The sequence below is a fragment of the Podarcis cretensis genome, assembly GCF_951804945.1.
Source record: "Podarcis cretensis genome assembly, chromosome: 16".
Classification (NCBI taxonomy): domain Eukaryota; kingdom Metazoa; phylum Chordata; class Lepidosauria; order Squamata; family Lacertidae; genus Podarcis; species Podarcis cretensis.
The window spans coordinates 33,362,719-33,384,203 of NC_137186.1; the positions used below are offsets into that span (position 1 = coordinate 33,362,719).

Here is a 21,485-nt window from a genome sequence, read left to right on the forward strand (position 1 = left end):
CCTCAGACCGTTGGACATTCCTGAAACCTCTTATTTGTTGGTGTTTGCTGTATTTGTTCATTCTACGACAGACTGCTCATCAAAGTCTGAAGAGAAAGTGCTTGCTTTTTCTGGCTATACTTGAGAAAGACATTCAATATGTTATCAGCAATTTAAAATATACCTCGGAAGCTGCAGTGTGTAAAATTAACTTCTAGAGAGCCTGGGACAGAGGGGAGATGAACCCTGAAGAATGAAAACATTAAGCACTCACACTAAACATTTTTGCAAGCCAGCCCACAAAGACAAAAATATGGACAGTGGTTTACCAGGAACAGGTGCCAGAAAATAGGATTGTTTCTGGAAAATAAGGGTCAGAAAATATGGACAGTTGGATCATAGGAGCTGTAGCCAATGCTAGTCCTACTCAGAGTAAACTCACTGAAATTGATGCACACAACTAATTTAGGGACATTCATTTCAATGGGTCTACTCTAAGTAGAACTCAGTTGGATACAGCCCTATGCTTACATGTACTCCACAACCATTTAGGTATCAAACAACATTCAGCATCTTACATCTTGAAAACAAAACAAACATTGAATCACAATTTGGAGCAAAGGGCGCTCTGCAACGCCTAGCGTCACCAGATCCAAACTTAGGCCTTTCCTAGCATTTTTTTTGGTTTTTTGCTTGCTCTCTTTTTCAACAGGAAGCTCCTTCCGCAAGGACTTGGATCCAGCCTCTCTCACTTCAGTTCGTTGGTACGGAGCTGTCTGTCAAGTCAAATCGTCTTGCAACAATCTAAAACACCCTCAGAACAGCTGCCACTGTCAATTATTCTCTCCGACAGCCTTGACTATAAGGAAAAGAACTGGAGCGAGCACTTGCCAGTTTTAATAAACTGTGTTGCCCAAGTCATTTAACCTGCTAGATTGCTGTACGCTGGGGCTGTAACAAGCCTTCAAGCTTCTTGAGGAAAGGAACCGTGGCAAAGGGCTGGCAGCTTGGTCCTTGGAATCTGCTTCCAAGTGCACCCATTTTCTTTCTCTTCGGAGGCACCCAGGTTTTGAAAAAACATAATTTCAAGACTTCTGCACAGTGTTTTGTGATGCGAAAGTGGCTACCGTTTATCTCTATTACGTCTGCACCTTCCCCTTCCTCCCAGTAGCTCAGAGCAGTATTTTAGCCTGAAAACCACTCTCTGAGGTGGGTTAGAATGAGCGAGTGTGATTTGCCCAAGGCCACCCAGGGAGCTTAATAGCCGAGTACAATTTAAAGTTGAGTTTTTCAACACTCTAGCCAGTACCCCATACTGGTTTTCAAAACAGCTTTCAAAATCACCTAAGTGAATTAGGACCCTGAGTCTGCATGCTTCAAAAGACTGTATTTTAGAATTACCCCACTCACTTAAATCACACTATGTAGGAGCATGTGGTTTTTGGAGAAACACACCAGATTTTAAATTAAGGCCACAATCTTTACTTTAATAATTGCTAAATCAATTAAAACCTTTTTAAGGTTTAGGTGTATTAGATAAACTAAACCAATTTTTAAGTTTACTAAAAGGATACCTGATTCAGACAATTCCTCCTCCTTAAAAAACCAAAAAATTAATTATTATTTTCTTAATTTTTTTAAATGAAATCTGCAGGTGGCAGGAACATCTTCTAACATGGCATCATATACATGCACCATCTAGAAACAAATAGTGCTTTTTATTCAAAACTACTGGCTTAGTCACAAAAATTATGATTAAATGAATTTATTTAATTAACTGGATGAAAGCCTCATGTTAAATGAGAGCTTCCCTTGTGGACAATCTACTCAAAGAGAAAAAGAATGCTTCACAATTTATTTCTGGGCCCAATTCAAGATGTTCAAGGTGTTCACATTAATGCTATCGAGTTATATCCAGTCCTGCTCCAAGTTGTTGGCATCCATCAGTCTAGAAAGACAATGGAGTGCAGCCCTGGGGGCAAAGTCAAACTGCTGGAGAATCACAGCACCTGCTGTGGCTGCAGAGACCGGTAACTGATAACTGCTGCCTCCTGCGTTGCTTTTGCTGTGTTAGCAGCACTGAAGTGACCTATCTGGGGCAAAGGGCAGTGTGTATGGACTGGGCTACCCAAACAAGACGCACTCACGGTCACACTGCTTGTGGTTGAAAGGAAAGCAGAACAATACATTTGGCACCAGCTTGGCTGCCAATGGAATTGGACGTTAACATCAGCAGAGGGAATTCCGCCACCTTATGATGTGTGGGGAACGGTGGCCCAGGAGAGGGTTTTCTCTGTGGCAACTCCTAAATTCTGAAACTCCTTTGCCACAGAGGTGTACCTACCACAAGGGTCAGCAACCTTTCTCAGCCATGGGCTGGTCCACCATCCCATCCTCGGACCATGTGGTAGGCCAGACTATATTGGGGGGGGGGGATGAACGAATTGCTATGCCCCACAAATAACCCAGAGATGCATTTGAAATAAAAGCACACATTCTACTCATGTAAAAACACACTGATTCCCAGACTGTGCATGGGCCAGATTGAGAAGGGGATTGGGCCGTATCCAGCCCCCGAGCCTTAGGTTGCCTACCCCTGACCTACCATCTTTGCCCTACAGTTTATGCCATATGCTGAAGATGCAAGTGGCCTTAGACCATCAACTTATTTTGTTTTGCAGGACTCAACTCTTGTACTGAATTTACGCATTTTGGAACAGTTTTACTTGTTTTATCATGGTCATAGATTTATTCATTTGCTTCATAGCTGTATATTATATTGTCATCACCTGCCCTGGGACCTTATCGTGAAGGGCAGACAAATAATTGCCAATAAATATACAAACAAATAGCCCACCATTAAACCATTTCCTCAAATTCCTACTGCCTGCCCCCTTGAAACTTTGTTTTATTCAATGGGTTTTACATGTGGTGCTTGGTAGTCCCAGCTTGAGCCATCTGCATTAGCAGCCTTGAGCAGACTAAAGTATTTTAAACCCCACTGGGATTATGTGTCACAACGATCAAATATGTATCACTTCTTTATAAGCTTTACCTTTGAAACAACGAACAATTAAATATGTTTGCAACCTAAATGGACAGCAACTCCACCACCAAGCAGCTTTGAGGCAAGTCACTATAGAAAACTGAAGCATTTCAGAGTTCTTTATTCCTAAAAAAAGAAGAAGCTTGATTGGATTGGGAAAATGTCCAGCACAAAGAGTGTGAATTTCTCTGCAGAAAAGGACCCCGACAGTGTTAAAACCGAATCCACGGGATGGTGATTTGTTGCTTTTGTGGTTCTTTAATAAGATGGTTTGATTCCTGGATTCTGACATGCTATATCTAGGAGTGTTAGCTATAAGCATGCATGACGACATGCCAAAGCTACAAAAAGATGAATGGAAATGGGCCCTGAACTGAAGGTTTGGGGCCAAGAAATAAAGGTAAGGATTGCCGTTAAATCCCCAGAAAAGTAAGTCATGGTACATTTGCATAGCAAGGCGGCTGTTGGCAGTGGTCCAAGGCAAAACCGAAACAGGATTTTCAACCAAGGCACCTACTGTGGATGCTGGTTCTGTAATGAGATTGGAAGTTTCATGCAGGCTTTTAATCTTGGGCTCTAACACTGGATCAAACACAGCAGAGTTAAATCCCTTCAGTCCTGCTCTTAAGCCTGACCAATGACGTAAGAGGCAATCTATAGCCTTGACCACAAAAAGATACAAAAGCTTTTTTGTATTTACTAAGGAGGGCCTTATGCAGTGCAGGCAAAACAATACATGGAGGAGGAGGTTCTTAGACCCTCTTAAAGTAACTGAAGCATTTTTAAAATCCCACCTTATTCAAGTATTCAGGCCAATGTCTGGACCTTTTAAAAAGACATAGCGCTCCTATATATCAAATGATGTCGTGCTTTTAATTAGTCAAGTAAGTGCAAATAACAAACTGTCAGTTGCCACATTATAGCAGGAAAATATGCTACTTTCTGCTGTTTGAAATCCATATTGATTCCTGCCCCACTGCTGTGAGTTATTAATCACTCCAATTAAATCCCAAACACAACTCTTTGCTCTAAAATTGAACCCACAGCACTTGATCAATAGCACAAACCTCCAAGAGCAATTACTGCTCATCGTAATAGAACAGACTGTTCTTTGGGAAACCTGAAGGCAGCCATTCTTCAGCTGAAACTCGAGCCACTTTTTACGCACATAGCAAACAAACTAGGCCATCTGTTCTCTTAAGCAGATGTAGATGCATGCACACACAACCACCCAGGGAGGGAGGGATATATCCTTTACTAAACTGAGACGTGTGCGTGCAGGGGCAATGCTCCCTTGGAAATGAGCCACTGAGTGACCTCAATTCTTAACCCTGAACTTTCCCCTGGCAGAACCCATTGCAGAGTTGGGATATGGAAGGACAGGACCGTTTTGAGGGGCCCTTTGACAAAGCATCCTCAGTGGGTGAGCTGACCTTGTAACACAACAGAGGAGTATGCACACAAACACACACACACTTTTTAACAGTAAGGGACCCCTGACCATTAGGTCCAGTCGTGGCTGACTCTGGAGTTGCGGCACTCATCTCGCTTTATTGGCCGAGGAAGCCGGCGTACAGCTTCCGGGTCATGTGGCCAGCATGACTAAGCCGCTTCTGGAGAACCAGAGCAGCGCACGGAAACGCTGTTTACCTTCCCGCCGGAGCGGTACCTATTTATCTACCTGCACTTTGACGTGCTTTCGAACTGCTAGGTGGGCAGGAGCTGGGACCGAGCAACGGGAGCTCACCCCGTCATGGGGATTCGAACCACCAACCTTCTGATTGGCAAGTCCTAGGCTCTGTTGTTTAACCCACAGCGCCACCTGCATCCCATCTTTTTAACAGTAAGGAGGGGCAAATATTCTGTGAGTAGCAGTCTTCCAGCATCTGCCATTCTGTTTTCCCCATGATGCCGTAGCTGCACTGCTCAAGGGGATTGTGGGAAATGGCAGTGCTCTCAGAATTATTTTGCAGAAAGAGGGTTCCAAGTGACACATGAGAGACACAGTTGAACGGGGAAGAAGTGGTGGCCCATAATGTAACTAGAGCCAAAAGAAGAGAAAGAAAAGGCTGTTTCAGAATGGAAGAGTTTTTGAGAGGGTCAGAGGTATGGCAGTGGTTAGCTGGCTCAATTGGCATGCTGTTCGTTCGTTCGTTCTCTCTCTCTTTCTCTCTCCACTGCCCCCACCCCCACAAATTTAGCAGATGGTAGTTCTTCAAGGTCAGACCGGTATATTACAGAATTCATATTGGTTCAAGGATGTGCATGAGTCTATGATTCACCCCCGACCACCACCACAAAGGTAATATAAGGAGAAACACAAGTAACTCTTACATCTGAAAAAGTAATGTGTGAACTTGTCCTTGTTTGGAATGTGAATGAATAAAAAATAAACACTTTTCAAAATAAACAGGCGTCTGTCAAGGCTCAGCTAATTTCTAGCATGTAGGAGGAGGAAAACCCCCACACAACCACCATCCGCCTCCCAAGGTCAATCAGGAGACACAACTGTACATTTATCACAATTTGTTATTCCGGTAAAGCTCCGATAAGACTGAGCTACTGATGTTAACACCTGGTTTAATTTTGAGAGGTTAAATGCTAAATCCTTTTCTTATTGCTACACTGAACAGATCTGCCAGGCTGTCTTAAAACCCAGTGTGGACTAAAGCAGCAATTCTGTTCCAACTGATGATGCCTACTCAAGCCTTCCTCCCCCTTTAATGGCATCAGGAACATAGGAGGTTCAGCACTCCAGAGAACAGCAGCATTCCCATTACCAGAAGACATCCTCATTGGAATTTTTGTATTTATCATCTTGAGGAGCATACACTGCCTAAACAAATCTCAATCTGTCCTCAGAAAGCCCCCACCTGCCTGCTTTCGTACTGATAACCAGCCTCCTCCTCTTTGGTCTCGCTGTCACTCTTGTAGGGTGGAGGATGGGGACAAAACAAAAAGAAGTAGTTGCCTCTACCCGTCATTGGCTATGGCTTAAATTACTGTTTGGGCTCCCTGTCTTCTGCCCCACCAATCCCAATGGGCACCAGCTACCTCTGGAAGCATATGGACATACCTTTAAAATAAGACACTACATCCGTTGGGTTGAGTTCATCTCCTCATGCCCTCTCCACTTTCTAATGTTTTTGACAAATGCACTTATCTATTTAGCCACATATTGTTTTCTCTGATAGGCAACAGTTCTCCAGGGGCTCAGGTTGAGTGTGTTCCTCATCACATGCTATTTGATTCTTTGTAATTGGAGGTGCCAGGGATTTAACTTGAGGCCTCCTGCATGCACAGCATAATAGTGGATGATCTTTCCACAATTCTGGTGAGTATACTGTACGTATGTGCCTTTGGCTGCGCCCAAAATCCACCCCAGGTAATCTAGCAAGCCCTGTTCACGCAGCCTGACTCTTCAGTGCATCAGAGTAAACATCTGGCAGTGAGACCTAATCTCTGCTAGGCAAATTGGATTTTATGGCCTTCCTTTGACTACATCAGGGGTGCTTACACCACAGAGTCCTGGAAAGCGACTGGCAAAAGGTGTAAAGTCCTCCCCATGTGCTTTGACTCTTGCTCATGTATAGGCAGCCCAAGGACTGCACAATGCTTTAGTAATATGCAACCCACATGCTGATAGTAATATATGACATTTGCACATGTGGGTGTTTTTGTGGGTTTTGTTTTGCTCTCTATCATCTGCTTAAATGTTGGGGCCAACTGGAGTTCCTTGATAAATGCACATGCATTATTATCACTTATTAAGACATATGCACAGGTTGCATGATATTTACTATATTGAAATGCCTTCCATGTAGGAATTTCAATAGCAAGTGAAGCTGCCCTAAGATGTAAGCTGCTGCCACGCTGCTTAACCTCCAGGAATCTTCATGATGGTCACATTGCTGCAGGCTTTCCTTCCTGCCAGCTTCTGATTGGTTCATCCTTCTCAGCAAACTCTGTGTTCCATCTATCATCCTTCATTAGGAAAGCTATTGGCAGCCAATTAAGTAGCGATGGACGTAAGCCATGAAGCTAATCAAGATGAGTTCAGGCCGCAGGCGGCTGGCTCACCGCAATGAGGAGTGTCACATCGATTTTTCTTACCCTTTGTGGGTTCTCCTTGGGTCTGTCAAGACAGATTTGGAAAGAACTAGAGTGGAGTTGCTGAATTCTAACAAATTTCATTGATGACAAAATCAGACCACAGGAAGGTAATAGGATAAAGAGCTTGGTTTGTCTACCACAATACGCAGGAGGTCTGAATTTTCAGAGAAGGAATAAAGGGGGGGGGTGTGAGGAGAGGCTTTAGAGACATAAAAAAATTAGAATGACATTTTAATTAATTTTGCATTATCTCTGCCGTGCCTTTCTGCTATCTGTATGAAGCTCAGTCCTGGTTTCTGTACTATCCTAACCCACCATTTTGAAGTTTCTGTGTTATATCATTCCAGGTGAAATAAAAGTTAATAAAACCCAAGAATAAGGAATGTATGAAGCATGCGTTACAAATCCTATGAGAGCATACGGTTGTATCCAATACAAGTCCTACTCAGAGTAGACTCATTTAAATTAAACATATGACTAACTTGGGTCCATTAATTTTAGTGAGACTACTCTGAATAAAAATTGATTGGATACAACCCACAGTGTGTAAATTGGCAATGTGTGAAACTGGTAGTGTTTGTTTTATAGTTGTTGTTCCATAATTTTATCTTCTGGGTTTATTTATTTTCCTCTAGGAGGAAGGAGATTAAATGACAAGATTCATGAAATTCCATGTTCATGCTGCTATGTTTTTGGGGTGGGGACATGAAGCTTATATTCCAACAGTTTAGTTTTAAAGGATTTTAGTTACAAATTGTGTAACAGAACTGGATTTCCTGTTCCCACCACACACAAAAAAACTTAGCCAAATTTTGAATGACATGAATGACAATATGATATATTTATGGCCAGAACCAGAGGATTATATATCCCACCTTTCTTATTAGATGTTTTAAAAGGCATAGGATGCTTAATTTTTATCTGGTTACTAACAAGAGTTGGTCAGATAAACATCTAATAATAACCTCCCGTGACAGCATTTCTCTCAAGCCTTTAACAGCACAACACTTATCTCTTAATTGATTGACTGCAACATGACTACATGGTTATTAGTCTGCTTCCTAACATAGCATTCACAGCTCTTTCTTTCCTTTCTGTTCCACCCAGTTCCCTAGTACAGGGGAGTGAGAGATCTCCCCAAAGTTCAAAATGTTGCCAGAACAGTGCAACTCGTGTAAAACACTTCAATAAATAACTACCTGACATTCAGAAGACATCTTAAGGCAGCCCTGTTCAGGGAAGTTTTTAATCTGTGATATTTTAGTGTATTTTTGGTTTTTATGGAAGCCGCCCAGAGAGGCTGGGGAAACCCAGCCAGATGGGCGGGGTACAAATAATAAATTATTATTATTATTATTATTATTAAATTAACATATCTTCATCCCAAACTAAAAAGTCTGGAATAACTACCGTATCTAGATTCTGCATTCACAATCAATCATGACCAGCATTGCCATCACAACCTGGAGGGTGAACAATGCCAATCTTTGCTAAGTGGTGTGCAGGTGGAAAGGTGGCTGTCTCAAGCGGTCATCCACATCCAATTAGAAATATGGGGAAATGAAACTTCCGGTGTCCTGAGCGGCTGCCTATCCACAGCTTTCCATGCTGCTTGCTTCATCCTCCTGATATACCCTGCTGTGAGCTCTAAAGACAGAGGATTACCATACCTTTAAAGTGGTAAACTGCTGGTCTCTATTTCTGTTTCCCTGGCGAGAGAATAATCACTTTATCATGCCACCCAAAGTTGATAAAAAGAATGCTACTGAGGAAATATCCAGTTACCTGCCTCCCTGCCCTCAACCTCCAAGGGAGAATCAGATGAAAGCATTATCCAACTCCTTTAAAAGATAGTTGCTGATTTAACAAACATCCAATCCTCACCATTTCTAGTTCTATTGATACCATCGCCATATCTGATCATGTATCTCCAATTGGATAACTTTCCCAGAATTGAAGACAGATGGAAACCGAAGATGTACTGTACCTCCTCAGTGAACTGGTGTTTGTAAAGAAAATGGAGAAGAGACTGGGGGGGGGGGGTTTGAAGGTTACTTTAAATGAAGGCTCACTATTCTCCAAGACCACAACATGAGAATTGTGTAAAGCAGGCATGGCCAAACTTGGCCCTCCAACTGTTTTGGGACTACAACTCCCATCATCCCAAGCTAACAGGACCAGTGGTCAGGGATGATGGGAATTGTAGTTCCAAAACAAGTTTAGCTATGCCTGGTGTAAAGCATATATGTGTTATATATATGAGGCTCTATTATAGCATATGCAACCACATAAAAATAAATAGCAAAACAAACAATAATAATAATAATAATAGTATTTTTTTATTTATACCCCGCCCTCCCCAGCCAAGGCCAGGCTCAATGACAAGAACAGGGAAAAACAGGTAATAATTCTGTTGACACACTATGCCTCACATCAAACTACTGACCTACACAAGCCAAATATGATTTAAACAGACACTATGCTGTTCCCTTGTGGAATTCATGCTGGCATGTATAAAACAACAATACTGTTAAAGGGGTGACTGTGCCAGGAAGTTCCTGGCACATTGTCTGGAACCTCTGAAGAGATGACATTTTACTCCAGCCAGTAAGGATGCACAGAACAAAATTCATGTCACTCCGCCAGACATAAATACACAATTCCTACAGTTTTATTCAAAATAATATCCCAAAGAGATTAACCCAAGTGACACAGATACTGCAAACTTCCTGGATGGCATCACACCAACTCATATTTCAGAAATACAAAGGGATTTCCCCACCCCCTACAGCTGGAAGAAATTCAAATGGTAATTATATATTTGTCCAGTTCCAAATCACAAAAGCCTGATGGATTTCTAGTAGAATGATATATGCAGTATTCTGAGATTCTAGCACCCAGACTTTGGGAGATACATACAGAGGCACTAGAATCATAACTCACTCTCAAATAGAAGCAAAGGTATCTATTCTCCTTAAACCCCATAAAGATCCTCTGCTCCACCTGCAGGCCAATATGTCTTGTAAATGTTGAAGCTAAGGCATTAACATCAGTCTTTGCAAACAGATTGCAGAGAGTAATCTCTTTCCTAATCCACCAGGACCAGGTAGGATTCATCATGAAACAACAAGCAGCAGATAATATTGTTACTTGCCACCACCAATTTCAGAGCGGCGGGGCCTAGGCACTTACCCAGGGTTCGTGTTTCCTTTGGAAATGAGATACAGCAGAGACTGTGGTACCTTTATGATATATGGTTAACTAGAATCATAGAATTGTAGAGTTGGAAGGGACCCCAAGGGTCATCTAGTCCAACCCCCTGCAATACAGGAAACTCAGCTAAAGCATCCAATGACAGATGGCCATCCAACCTCTGCTTAAAAACCTACAAGGAAGGTCCACACCTCCCGAGGGAGACTGTTCCACTGTCGAACAGCTCTTGCTGTCAGAAAGTTTTTCCAGATGTTTAGTTGGAATCTCCTTTCTTGTAACTTGAAGCCATTGGCTCGAGTCCTACCATCCAGAGCAGGATAAAACAAGCTTGTTCCCTCTTCCGTGTGAGAGCCCTTGAGATATTTGAAGATGGCTATCATAACTCATCTCAGTCTCCTCTTTTCCAGGCTAAACATACCCAGCTCCTTCAACTGTTCCTCAAAAGGTTTGGGTTCTAGAACCTTGATCATCTTAGTTGCCCTCTTCTGACAGACATAAGTCTAAGGTATAATCGTAACAACAACAACAACAACAACAACAACAACAACAACAACTTATCTATTAGTCAATGGACTAGACCTACACTGCTGGTCTTATGCCATAGGACTCTGCTTTCTCAACTGCTATTCTCTGATTTACAGAGGGATGGGCCTTGGCTCAGTGGTAGAACACATGCTCTGTATGTGGAGAGTGCCAAGTGAAATCCCCAGCACCCCCAATTAAAAGGATCAAGTAAGTTGGTGGTGGGAAACCTCTGGCTGCTACTCTGGACAGCTGCTTCCAGGCAGTTCTTCATATGCATTTAGACTTCTTACTGGTTTTAGTAGCTCTGCAAAATGATGAGCAAGAATGTCCTGGGGCAAGGTGAGAAGTAAAAAGCTTCTGCCAACTATGTTAGAAAGAAGAGAGCTTAGAGTGATTTGCATCCAGTTTCTATAACCTGATATACTGACCAGTAAGTGCTTGGGAACAGCTATGTTGGGGCAAGGTCAGAAACCACAAGGCTCTAATGATAGCACAATGATACTGCAGGCAGGTATGCCAAGGATTTTGTTGGAGAGAAACCTGTTCTGCCAGGAAGCAGTGATGGGGAAAAAATTACTGGAGAAAGGCAAGATAGTTTAATGGACCTTGAATTTAAAATATTGCCATTACTGAAGCTTTCACTGATGCAGTGGGAATTGTATAAATAAATAATACAGGGTCGCACCCTTTACAATCTCTTGCCACCTTAGACAAATTGAGTTTCATCGTAGGTTGGATGTTTATTTGAATTTTTGAAAATGAATAACCACCTCTGGTCTCATTATGGATCTCAACATTTCTTTGAGAAAATTGGAAAGGCATGTTTACTCAGCTGCGTAACATCATATAGAGCTGAAAGCTGCCTCTGTGTAATCATACTCTCCTTCCCTTCACCATGCTATTCCCTCAAATTCTCCAGAGTTTTGATGGTTAATACTTAAAAAAAAAGAAAAAGGCACCCAGACTGGGCCTTTATGAAACAACTTGCAGAAGTGTTTTTGTGTTTTCTTTCTTTCTTTCTTTCTTTCTTTCTTTCTTTCTTTCTTTCTCTAGTGCTAGTTTCTTCAATTTCTATCCTGACTCTTGGGTACATATGAACTCCCTTACTCTGGTCAGGGCCAGTCCAAGAAATGTTGTTGCCTGAAGCAAAGGGCAAAATGACACTCCATGTACACAAGCCAACTGGGCTGGAGGATGAATCTTACCTCCACACTGAAGATGAGATAAACCACTTGAGGCCAGCGGCTAGTTAAGGCAGTTCAGGATAGGCCACAGAGCACATGCAGCTTTTTCTTCCATAGAGGATAGTGGCCAGGGGGCTCAGAAAGGACTGCTATTGCTCTCCCTCAGCACCTGCTACTTGAGACAACCACTTCACCCTACCTAATAGTAGGGCTGGCCCTCGGTCCATCTTACTCTGACTGGTAGCAGCTGTCCAAAAGCTCTGACCGACCCAGCCCTGAAACCTATGAGTTTCAATTGTGGCATCTCACATATGGAATGCCCTCTCTAGGAAGGCTTGCCTGATGTCAAATCTGAGGTCCTTTTAATGCCAGGTGAATACATTTTTCCCTAGTCCAGATAGAGATGGAAATTTTCTAAAAGTTTTGAAGTCGTGGAGAAAAATTACCACCCCTGGGGAAAATGGGATTTTTTGGAGAAAAGAATGAAAAAAAATGCAATACTATATATCTTTCAATATGTAGAGAGTAACTTTGTTACTTTAGGAACATAAAATACATTATGCGTAGCTTTGTTTATATATCATGCCTGGTATATTAAAAGTAGTTTATTCAGACCATGACTACAAACTAACTTTATTCTTTAAAGTTTTTGTTACAAATGGAACTGCAAGGTGCCATATAGAGCCAGCAACTCTGATAGTTTATGAGCTAATAATTATTTATTCTGAAAATTATGTCTCCTCTAGTCCTCCACAGTGTTAAGCAGACATAAAGAACTCATTTCCTTAAAAAAAAACAACTGGGAAAAAGAGGGGAAGGGAAACAAAACTCAATGTACACTCTCATGAATTTTAATCATTCTCTTTTTCTAAACTATCACTATCAGCTTCTGTTTCTTCACACTGGTCATATTTATCATGGACGTCTAAAAACAGGAGGTTTGCCTAGATTGAAACTAGCTTTTAAACTTTCACATGTCAGTTTATTTCTTGATTTGGTGTATATCAAAACATAGACCTTTCTCCTCCCCCCTCCCGCCCCACATGCTACAGAAGATGGAAGAATCTGAAATAAGCAGCAAGAGGTGCCAGAGGCAGTGTTGTTAAAAGGCCTGGCCACCATGTTGCATTCTTTGGCCAAATACCTGAAGATGTTCTGTATTCTGCAATGTTAAAAAAGTACCTTTCCAGCATCAAGCCCTAACTATGCTGCTTGTTTTGTAATCCAATAAAATGCTGGCACAGTGCTATCATCACTTACATTTCTGCCTCTGGATCTTGGATCCAACAGATGTGCAGCACCATGAATAGGATGGCAGCAAAATTATGTTGCCCTGTGCTTTCAGAGGCCTAGTCAAGAGTACAGAAATATCCAAAAACTATACCAATAAGAGGAAGGCACTGTTTTAGATGCTCTAGCTCAGAGGTGGGGACTACAAATCCCATCAGCTTTGATAAATAGCTATGCTTGCTGGGTTTGATGGGGGATGTAGTTCAGCAACAACTGGCCGACCAAAGGTGCCGCAGCTGCAATCTGCAGAAACACATGTATACCAGGCTATTACTGTACACACATGCAACTCAGGACCTCTCAAAATCTGGGTGTAAAGGTTCAAAGAACCGTTCATGTCTTCCCTATTAACTGTTTGTGCTCTGTAGAGAGTCCTAATATGTTTGAGAATCCTGCGGATTGGACAAGGCCATCCACTAGCCTCCTAAAAACAGCAGTGTTTAAAACATTCAAAGGGAAAGCTGGAACTTAACTACACACATAACAAGGCACCAAATTGTATGTGCCCCTTGCAGTCAGTTCCCATGGCAACCAAATATTCGATCCAAAAGGATGCACCAGAAAGATCATGTCAAATGTTCCTTGTTGTGATGCCTCAATTCAACTTAGCAAGTTCAGGATATACTTGCATCTATCAACAAACGGAGGAAACTGGGAAACATTTGTTTAAAATGTTTATTCTGTAGGGTACATAGGAAATTTAGAAAACCTATGGCCCTTCAGATTGGCACCCACTTCTTATCATCCCTCACCATTGGCTGGGGCTGCTGTAACTTAGGGTCCCAGAACACACAGAGGGCTAAAGATTCACCACACATGCCTTCTGCATGAACTGCAAGCAAGAAAACTCGAAATAGCTCTTTGTGACAGATAGGTAGCCGTGTTGGTCTGCCATAGTCAAAACAAAATTAAAAAATTCCTTCCAGTAGCACCTTAAAGACCAACTAAGTTAGTTCTAGGTATGAGCTTTCGTGTGCATGCACACTTCTTCAGATACACTGAAACAGAAGTCACCAGACCCTTCTATATAGTGAGAAGGTGGGGAGGGGTATTACTCTATTTTTCAGAAATAGACTGGAAAGAGAAGCTGCTGAATTGCAACTTATTACCAAACTTAAAACCATGGAGAGACCTGGTCTGAACAAAGACATTGGATTCTTATCTCATTATACATGACAAAGCCATTTTTCACCTTTTCACCCCTTGCTTTTTCCTGTAAGACCTATTGCAGTCGTTAAGAGTCGTCAACAGGCTCATCACAGCTATCTGCCAATCACCCAATCCCACCACCCTTCTGAGTAATACCCCTCCCCACCTTCTCACTATATAGAAGGGTCTGGTGACTTCTGTTTCAGTATATCTGAAGAAGTGTGCATGCACACGAAAGCTCATACCAAGAACTAACTTAGTTGGTCTTTAAGGTGCTACTGGAAGGAATTTTTTAATTTTGTTTTAGCTCTTTGTGAGGGTGAGAAAGAGAGTTAGATGCATTCATGGAGGATAAAGCAATAAATGGCTGCTACTGTATGGAATCTCTAAGTTCAGAGGTAGGGTGTCCTGAACGCTAGATGTCCGGAAACAGCGGCAGGAAGGGGGCTACTACTTTCAAGGGTTGCTCATGGGCTTCCCGGGGGCATCAGACTGGCTACTGTGTGCAGGAGGATGCTGGAAGAAATGGGCCTTTTCTTATTGTTAACTCTGGGTGCCCAGTCTTCTACAGCTGAGTGCCTGTTGTATGTTTGGCTTATCTTTATCTTATTTTCTGACACAGCCCACTAGATTGCTCCTGGGCTGGATCACAGCTTCCCACAAACTACTCCCCCAAATCCGCAAGTAGCAGTTCTAGCAGCAACAACAAACAATCTCTTTCACATCCCAAATGACAGGGTCTGAAGTATAAGTAGGTGGGCACTCTGGCCATGCTGACTGCGTTCCCAACTGGTAAACCAAGAAAAATAACAGTACATTAGCGTGCAAGGTAAATAAAAGGTTTCTGGCTAAAGTATAATCACAGAATGCACTTCCAAGTAAATTGATGCCTATTTATTTATTTTGGATGAAAGGAACATGCTGGAAAACCAGTTGTTTTGGGCTCCCAGAGTGGTCTCAGGATGATAATTTCAGTGCAATATGAATGGTACACTCTTAAGTACAAGTTGTAAGTAGGATCAGCTGTTTGCCGCATGAGCTAACAAATTATATTTTGGTTGAAACATTTGAAAATACCAGAGTTTTTAAAATTCAGTTCTGAGAAAACAGGATGACAAGCTTGGATGGTAAGATAATTAACAGTATGCTGAACTCAGAAGCTGTGAGTAAATGGACTCATTATATAGCCCTTCAAAGGCTGCTTACCCAGGCTACTGTTTGTTTTCATTACATCCTGAGGTTCTGAGATAATTCTTCTACCATTCATCATTAGCAAATTCAACCCATCTTGTGCTATGTTGTCTGATGTAAGGCTATGTGACTGTTGTGCTACACCCATTGGCAACTGCATAGTATGGATTGCCAGTGCCTGGAGGGTGAAAAGAGCCTGCCACAGTGGCCCAGCCTTTGCTGCTGAAGCACCTCCTCCCCCCACCAGAGCCAAGTGGGGCTGGGCTGCACCACATGTGCAGTGGGAAGCCCAGCTGACATGGCCCTTGGATCATTCCAGCCTTGCAAAGTGGCTCGCGGCTGGCAGAGTGGCATGAGAAGGATGCAACAGCCATTATTGCCTTTGCTGCTGAAGCACCTCCTCCCCCCACCAGAGCCAAGTGGGGCTGGGCTGCACCACATGTGCAGTGGGAAGCCCAGCCAGCTGACATGGCCCTTGGATCATTCCAGCCTTGCAAAGTGGCTCGCGGCTGGCAGGGCGGCATGAGAAGGATGCAACAGCCATGTGCCCTTTGATCCCAGCCTCAAAAGCAAAGGCGAGGCTGGAATAGAAGGTGTTGTGTCCTTCACACGCTGCCCTGCCAGTCCTGAGCTGCCTTGCGAGGCTGGGATCTGATCTGAATGATTCACCTGGCTAATCCTTCAGATCAGATCCCAGCTTTGTAAAGCAGTGCAGGGCTGGCAGGATGGTGTGAGGAGCCAAATTTGCAGCACCCCCTAAAAAAATGCACCTGGGGCCAATGCCCTGGCAGCCCCCCCCACTATGCCCCTGCCCGTTGGATGTTCCTATACTTTCCAAAAGCCCATTTCTCATTTGTAGCTCAAAATCTTCCCTGCAAGTTACGGGCGAGAGATGATTTTTCAAGAAACCTTGGTTGTCTAAATGATTCCAGCTAGAATTAAACTATGCAGTCCTTTGAATAAGCTACATAAATCTAATCTGAGCAAACCACGATGTCTGCAGACTCTTTTGCACTGGATTCCTGGTTTTCTTGGATCCCCCTGCCCCTAATAAAGAATCATAGAATTGAAGAGTGGGAAGGGACTCCAAGGGGGTCCTCTCATCCAACACCCTGCAGTTCAGGAATCCCAACTAAAGCATCTATGACAGATGGCCATCCAACCTCTGCTTAAAAAACCTCCAGTGAAAAATAGTCCACAAGCTCCAAGGGAGTCCTGAGACAATCAAAGCCATTTAGCAGTTCAGTGACAGAACACACGTTTTGCATGAAGAATGGCCTCAGGTTCAGTCGTTGGCATCTCAGGCTAAAAGGGATCCCAAACAATGGTCTAGTTCAGTATAAGCTGTTAATCACATGCTCATTGCAGGTATAGGGAAAACGGTTGCCTGAATTTGTGTTTCTTGTTGAGACGAACATTCAGGGAGCTGATATGGCAGAGCAGATAAGAGTATTGGGTGAATGTGGGAGGCCAAGCTTCACATTATGGTTTGGCCTGTATGGCCTTGGAGAAACCACACTATCTTGCTCTAAAGCAGGAATGAGCAACCGTGTGTTGCTACCGCTACAAATATATAGGTAATCCAGTTTACACAATCCATGCAATCTGTCTCTCATGCTTCTAGCAATGGGAGCTGATCTCTGCTGGGCAAATCAGATTTTATAGTCTTTCTTTGGACTACACTGGGGAGGCCTGTAAAGTGGTTGGGTAAAAAGTTTAAGCAGCTCTGTGTGTGTGCCTTGACGACATTCAGTCTCATCAGGCAGTAGAGGGAACCAAGTTCCTTGAGTATCATGCTCCTTGGGCAGAAAAATGCAACAACTCTCTCATTTTCTGATTGCTCTGCCCTCCTTGCCTCTTTGCAAGTCCATACATGGGCAGAGTGGGCAGAAATATATAAATCTGCTGTCGGATAGCATGGCTCTCCTTCTTTCCATTTCCTCTCACCCACTGGTTTTCAAGCAGCGTTCCAGGGTATGAAAAGCTTTTTAATCCTAGGATTCATAATCTACAAGACAATTTGCTCATCAAGTCCGGGCTTCTTCTGTGATAGGTTTGGAGCACATTCACAGTTCAAAGTCCTAGCATGCATCACCAGCACCATGAACTGAGTATTTATTTGGAATACATATATGCTGCTGTAAAGTCCCAAAAAGCTCTAAAGTAGCCTTTCTCAACCTGTGGGTCCCCAGATGTTGCTGAACTACAACTCCCATCACCCCTAGCTAGCTAGCAAGGCCAGAGCTCAGGGATGATGGGAGTTGTAGTCCAACAACATCTGGGGACCCACAGGTTGAGAACTGCTGCAAAGGAAGCTTGAAAAAGATCCTCAGTATAAAATCACACTCAAATCCAGTACAGGAGCAGAAAGTTCATGGTGTGACCACTGGCGTTCAGTCAGCTTTTGAAGAACCACTTATTTCATTTACAATACTATGTTGTTTCAATGGAGTTGTTTCACTGTCTATTTAAATGATGTGTGTTTATATTTTTATGTTCATATACTTCTATACTTTGTAAACCACTTGGAAGCCTTTCCTGGCATTAAGTGGTATATAAATTAATAAATAACAATAGGAATATGGAACCAGGTTTATTCAGGCAGCATTTCCTACCCTTGATCTTGTTCACGGGTAGGCAAACTAAGGCCCAGGGGGCTGGTTCCGGTCCAATCGCCTTCTAAATCCGGCCTGCAGGCAGTCCAGGAATCAGTGTGTTTTTACATGAGTAGAATGTGTCCTTTTATTTAAAATGCATCTCTGGGTTATTTGTGGGGCATAGTAAGTAAGTAAGTAATTTTATTTACGGCCATAGGCCCATACAGGTAAAAACGAGACATAAATAACAACTTGTGCACGTGGGGAAAACAGCCACTAAAGCACCACTATAACAATAAAATACTATAGAATAGAATGGCATACTACGCCTTAGTTAGCTTGTAGTGCCCCTTGGCGTCGCTTTTGGGTAAGGACAGCGACCAGGAACCTTGCCACTTTGAGGGTCGTATGAGTATCCTTATCCTGCAAGATTTGGGCAAGGTGGAATTTTGATGGGGTGCCCTCTAGTTTCTGTATGATTGATCCCAACAAATTTGCCCGTGGCACATTAAACAGGGGGCAAGTGAACATAATGTGCTGGAGCGACTCCGGTGTCTCCTTATCACATTCGCACATGGCGGGGGCTTGGCCCTTTGAGAATCTATGTCTCAGGACGTTGGAGGGAAAAACGTTGAACCTCGCTTTGGTGAAGGCCAGTCTATGGGCAACAGTCGAAAGGGAGGAGAGGTATGATGGAACGCAGTAAGTTAATGTGATACCAATGTTCTGAGGCGAACAAACACCTCCCCCCAGCATATAATTTCGCTGTAGATCGATGTCATCCAGTAGGTGTTGAATTTGAGCTTTCCACCCCAAATTGTATTGAAAAATAACTCCTAGGTATTGAAATTTTAGAACTTGCTCTATTTTTGCTCCACCAAGCTTCCATTCGTATAATCTCCGGCTTCTGGAGAAAATCAGAATCTTGGATTTAACATGGTTGATGGTTAATTGGTTGAGTTGACAATACGTGGCAAAGATCTTCAGAGCTCTGATTAGTCCAACACGTGTATAAGATAGAATTACCGCGTCGTCCGCATAGGTGGGGCATAGGAATTCGTTCATCCCCCCCCAATAGCCCCCCCCAAGGTCTGAGGGATAGTGGACCGGCCCCCTGCTGAAAAAGTTTGCTGACCCCTGATCTTGTTCTTCCCTGCTGCCATACAAGGCAACGGTAGCAGCTGAATATTTCAAAGCCCCTTGTTGGTAGTTTCCTGGAAGCAGCTCCTACTGAAGCCCCCTGAGGTAAGGCTGTGGGATTGAACAGCTGGGTATTGCTGAGTAAGTACCTGATACTTGGCAGGTAAGTTCATGTGCAAAGGGTTCCCCAAGCATTAAAGGTCTGAAAACTGCAGCATTTCTTGACAAGCAAACCACCTTCTTGACATGCAGTCCTCTTGACATGTAAACCAATGTTTCCTTAGCATGCAATCATAATATGAGCCTTACTAGGAGAGGCTTAAATACTAGCCTGAGCTAGGGTGGGTAGCCGCTTCTGGCGAACCAGAGCAGCACACGGAAACGCTGTTTACCTTCCCGCTGGAGCGGTACCTATTGATCTACTTGCACTTTGACGTCCTTTTGAACTGCTAGGTTGGCAGGAGCAAGGACCGAGCAACAGGAGCTCACCCTGTCGTGCGGATTCGAACCACTGACCTTCTGATTGGCAAGTCCTAGGCTCTGTGGTTTAACCCACAGCGCTACCCAGTTAGCTGGAAGAAAATTAGGAAGTTTAACCCAAACACTTAATAACAATGTGGCACAATGGCTCTGTGTGGTTCAATGCAGGGGGCTGGACTAGAGTTCCTATCCAACTCTACAATTCTGTGATTCTACCGTTCCTGAAACCCAATGCCCTCCACATGGCAGATGGGCACCTCAGAGGCTGCCTGCTCCTGTCGTAACCTAAGCTGCTACAGGATTCTTGTGCATGAATTAATGAATAAGAATGATGAAGTGCCAATAACAAGCATGTGAGCAGGTCATGTGAATAATAACACCATGAAGTTGCTCTCCCCTTGCATTTGAAGAACTGCAAAATCTCGTAACACGAATGGCTTTTCCAAAGCCTGTGCTTTTAAAACTGAACTGAGAAGGGAAGGGCTCCTCCATTTCACAGATGGCAAGTGGTCAGAACGCAAGTGATTATTTTTCAAAGATGACAAAGCAGGGACAGAATCAAAGCATTACCGTCTCAGCCTCATTGCAGCTTTCACGTAGAAAACGTAGGGAGACTGCTGCCTCATATGAGGTTGGACTAGCTATTCGCATAGCCACACAGATTAGCAGCAACTTGCCAAGGTCTGCAGAGGTCTTTCCCATTACCTCCTATCTGATCCTTTTTATTTCTTTTTATTGCATTAGCCATACGGCCATAGCATAATATACATAGAAATAACAACATAAAATGGGGGTGGGGAGATAAAAGTGGATGTCGTCCTGGGGGAATACTTTGAGAAAATGAGGATAACAAAAGTAACGGGGGATTTAAAACATCGAATGACAGAGAATACAAAAACACGTTCGATTGTGCGGCATATCGACTACATCTGTGGTGTTAAAGAAGGAGTTGGTGCCGCTTTCCTCTTCATCACACTAAGCAGGAAATTAGCTGTCATCTCGGTAATCCAACAGTCAGAATCCTGCAGAAGAAGGGACACTATCCAGGGCTGGATTGGGAGATGAAACTTGTTCACGAGAGGAGTTAGAAACCGAGATCTTTCATCTGTCCAGTTGGGACAGAAGAGCATTACATGTTCCATAGTCTCCAGAGCCGTGTCATTGCAGGAGCATGTTCTATTTGCGATGGGAACTCTGGAGTAACGACCCGACAGAACTGCTGTAGGAAAGCAGTTGAGACGGGCACAGGTAAAGGCCCTTCGCTTAGCCTCCGAAGGAAATGTGAAGCAGTATAGAGGGATCCCTTCAGGGGGTGGAATAGCTAGGGCTAAGCCTGAACACGGCCCTCTTGCATGGGAAGCTGTGTTAGAGAAGTCAAGTTGCTGTAGCTTCTTTTTGATTAGAGGTAGGGCTGCCGGGCTAATACACTCTAAGTTAAAAACAGTTTTCCGGTTCAAATTGAGAAGAGAGCGGAATTTGAGATTAATTGTAGTTTTCCAAGGAGGATTATGAATATCTCTTAGGATCAAATTGGAGAAACCACCTCTAATTCGAGCATCCGATGCTAGTAGGTGGGAG

General features: G+C 43.2%; 1 protein-coding gene and 1 long non-coding RNA gene across 13 annotated transcripts in view; both read right to left on the reverse strand.

Annotated features, from left to right (window-relative positions):
- Positions 1-21,485, reverse strand: part of FBRSL1 (fibrosin like 1) — an 827,250-nt gene that overhangs the window by 60,811 nt on the left and 744,954 nt on the right. The window lies entirely within an intron of this gene.
- LOC307205171 lies at positions 2,402-19,916 on the reverse strand. Its single transcript, XR_013833937.1, has 2 exons — positions 19,857-19,916; positions 2,402-4,706 (listed from the first exon to the last, which is right to left on the reverse strand). It is a non-coding gene; the product is annotated as an uncharacterized lncRNA (long non-coding RNA).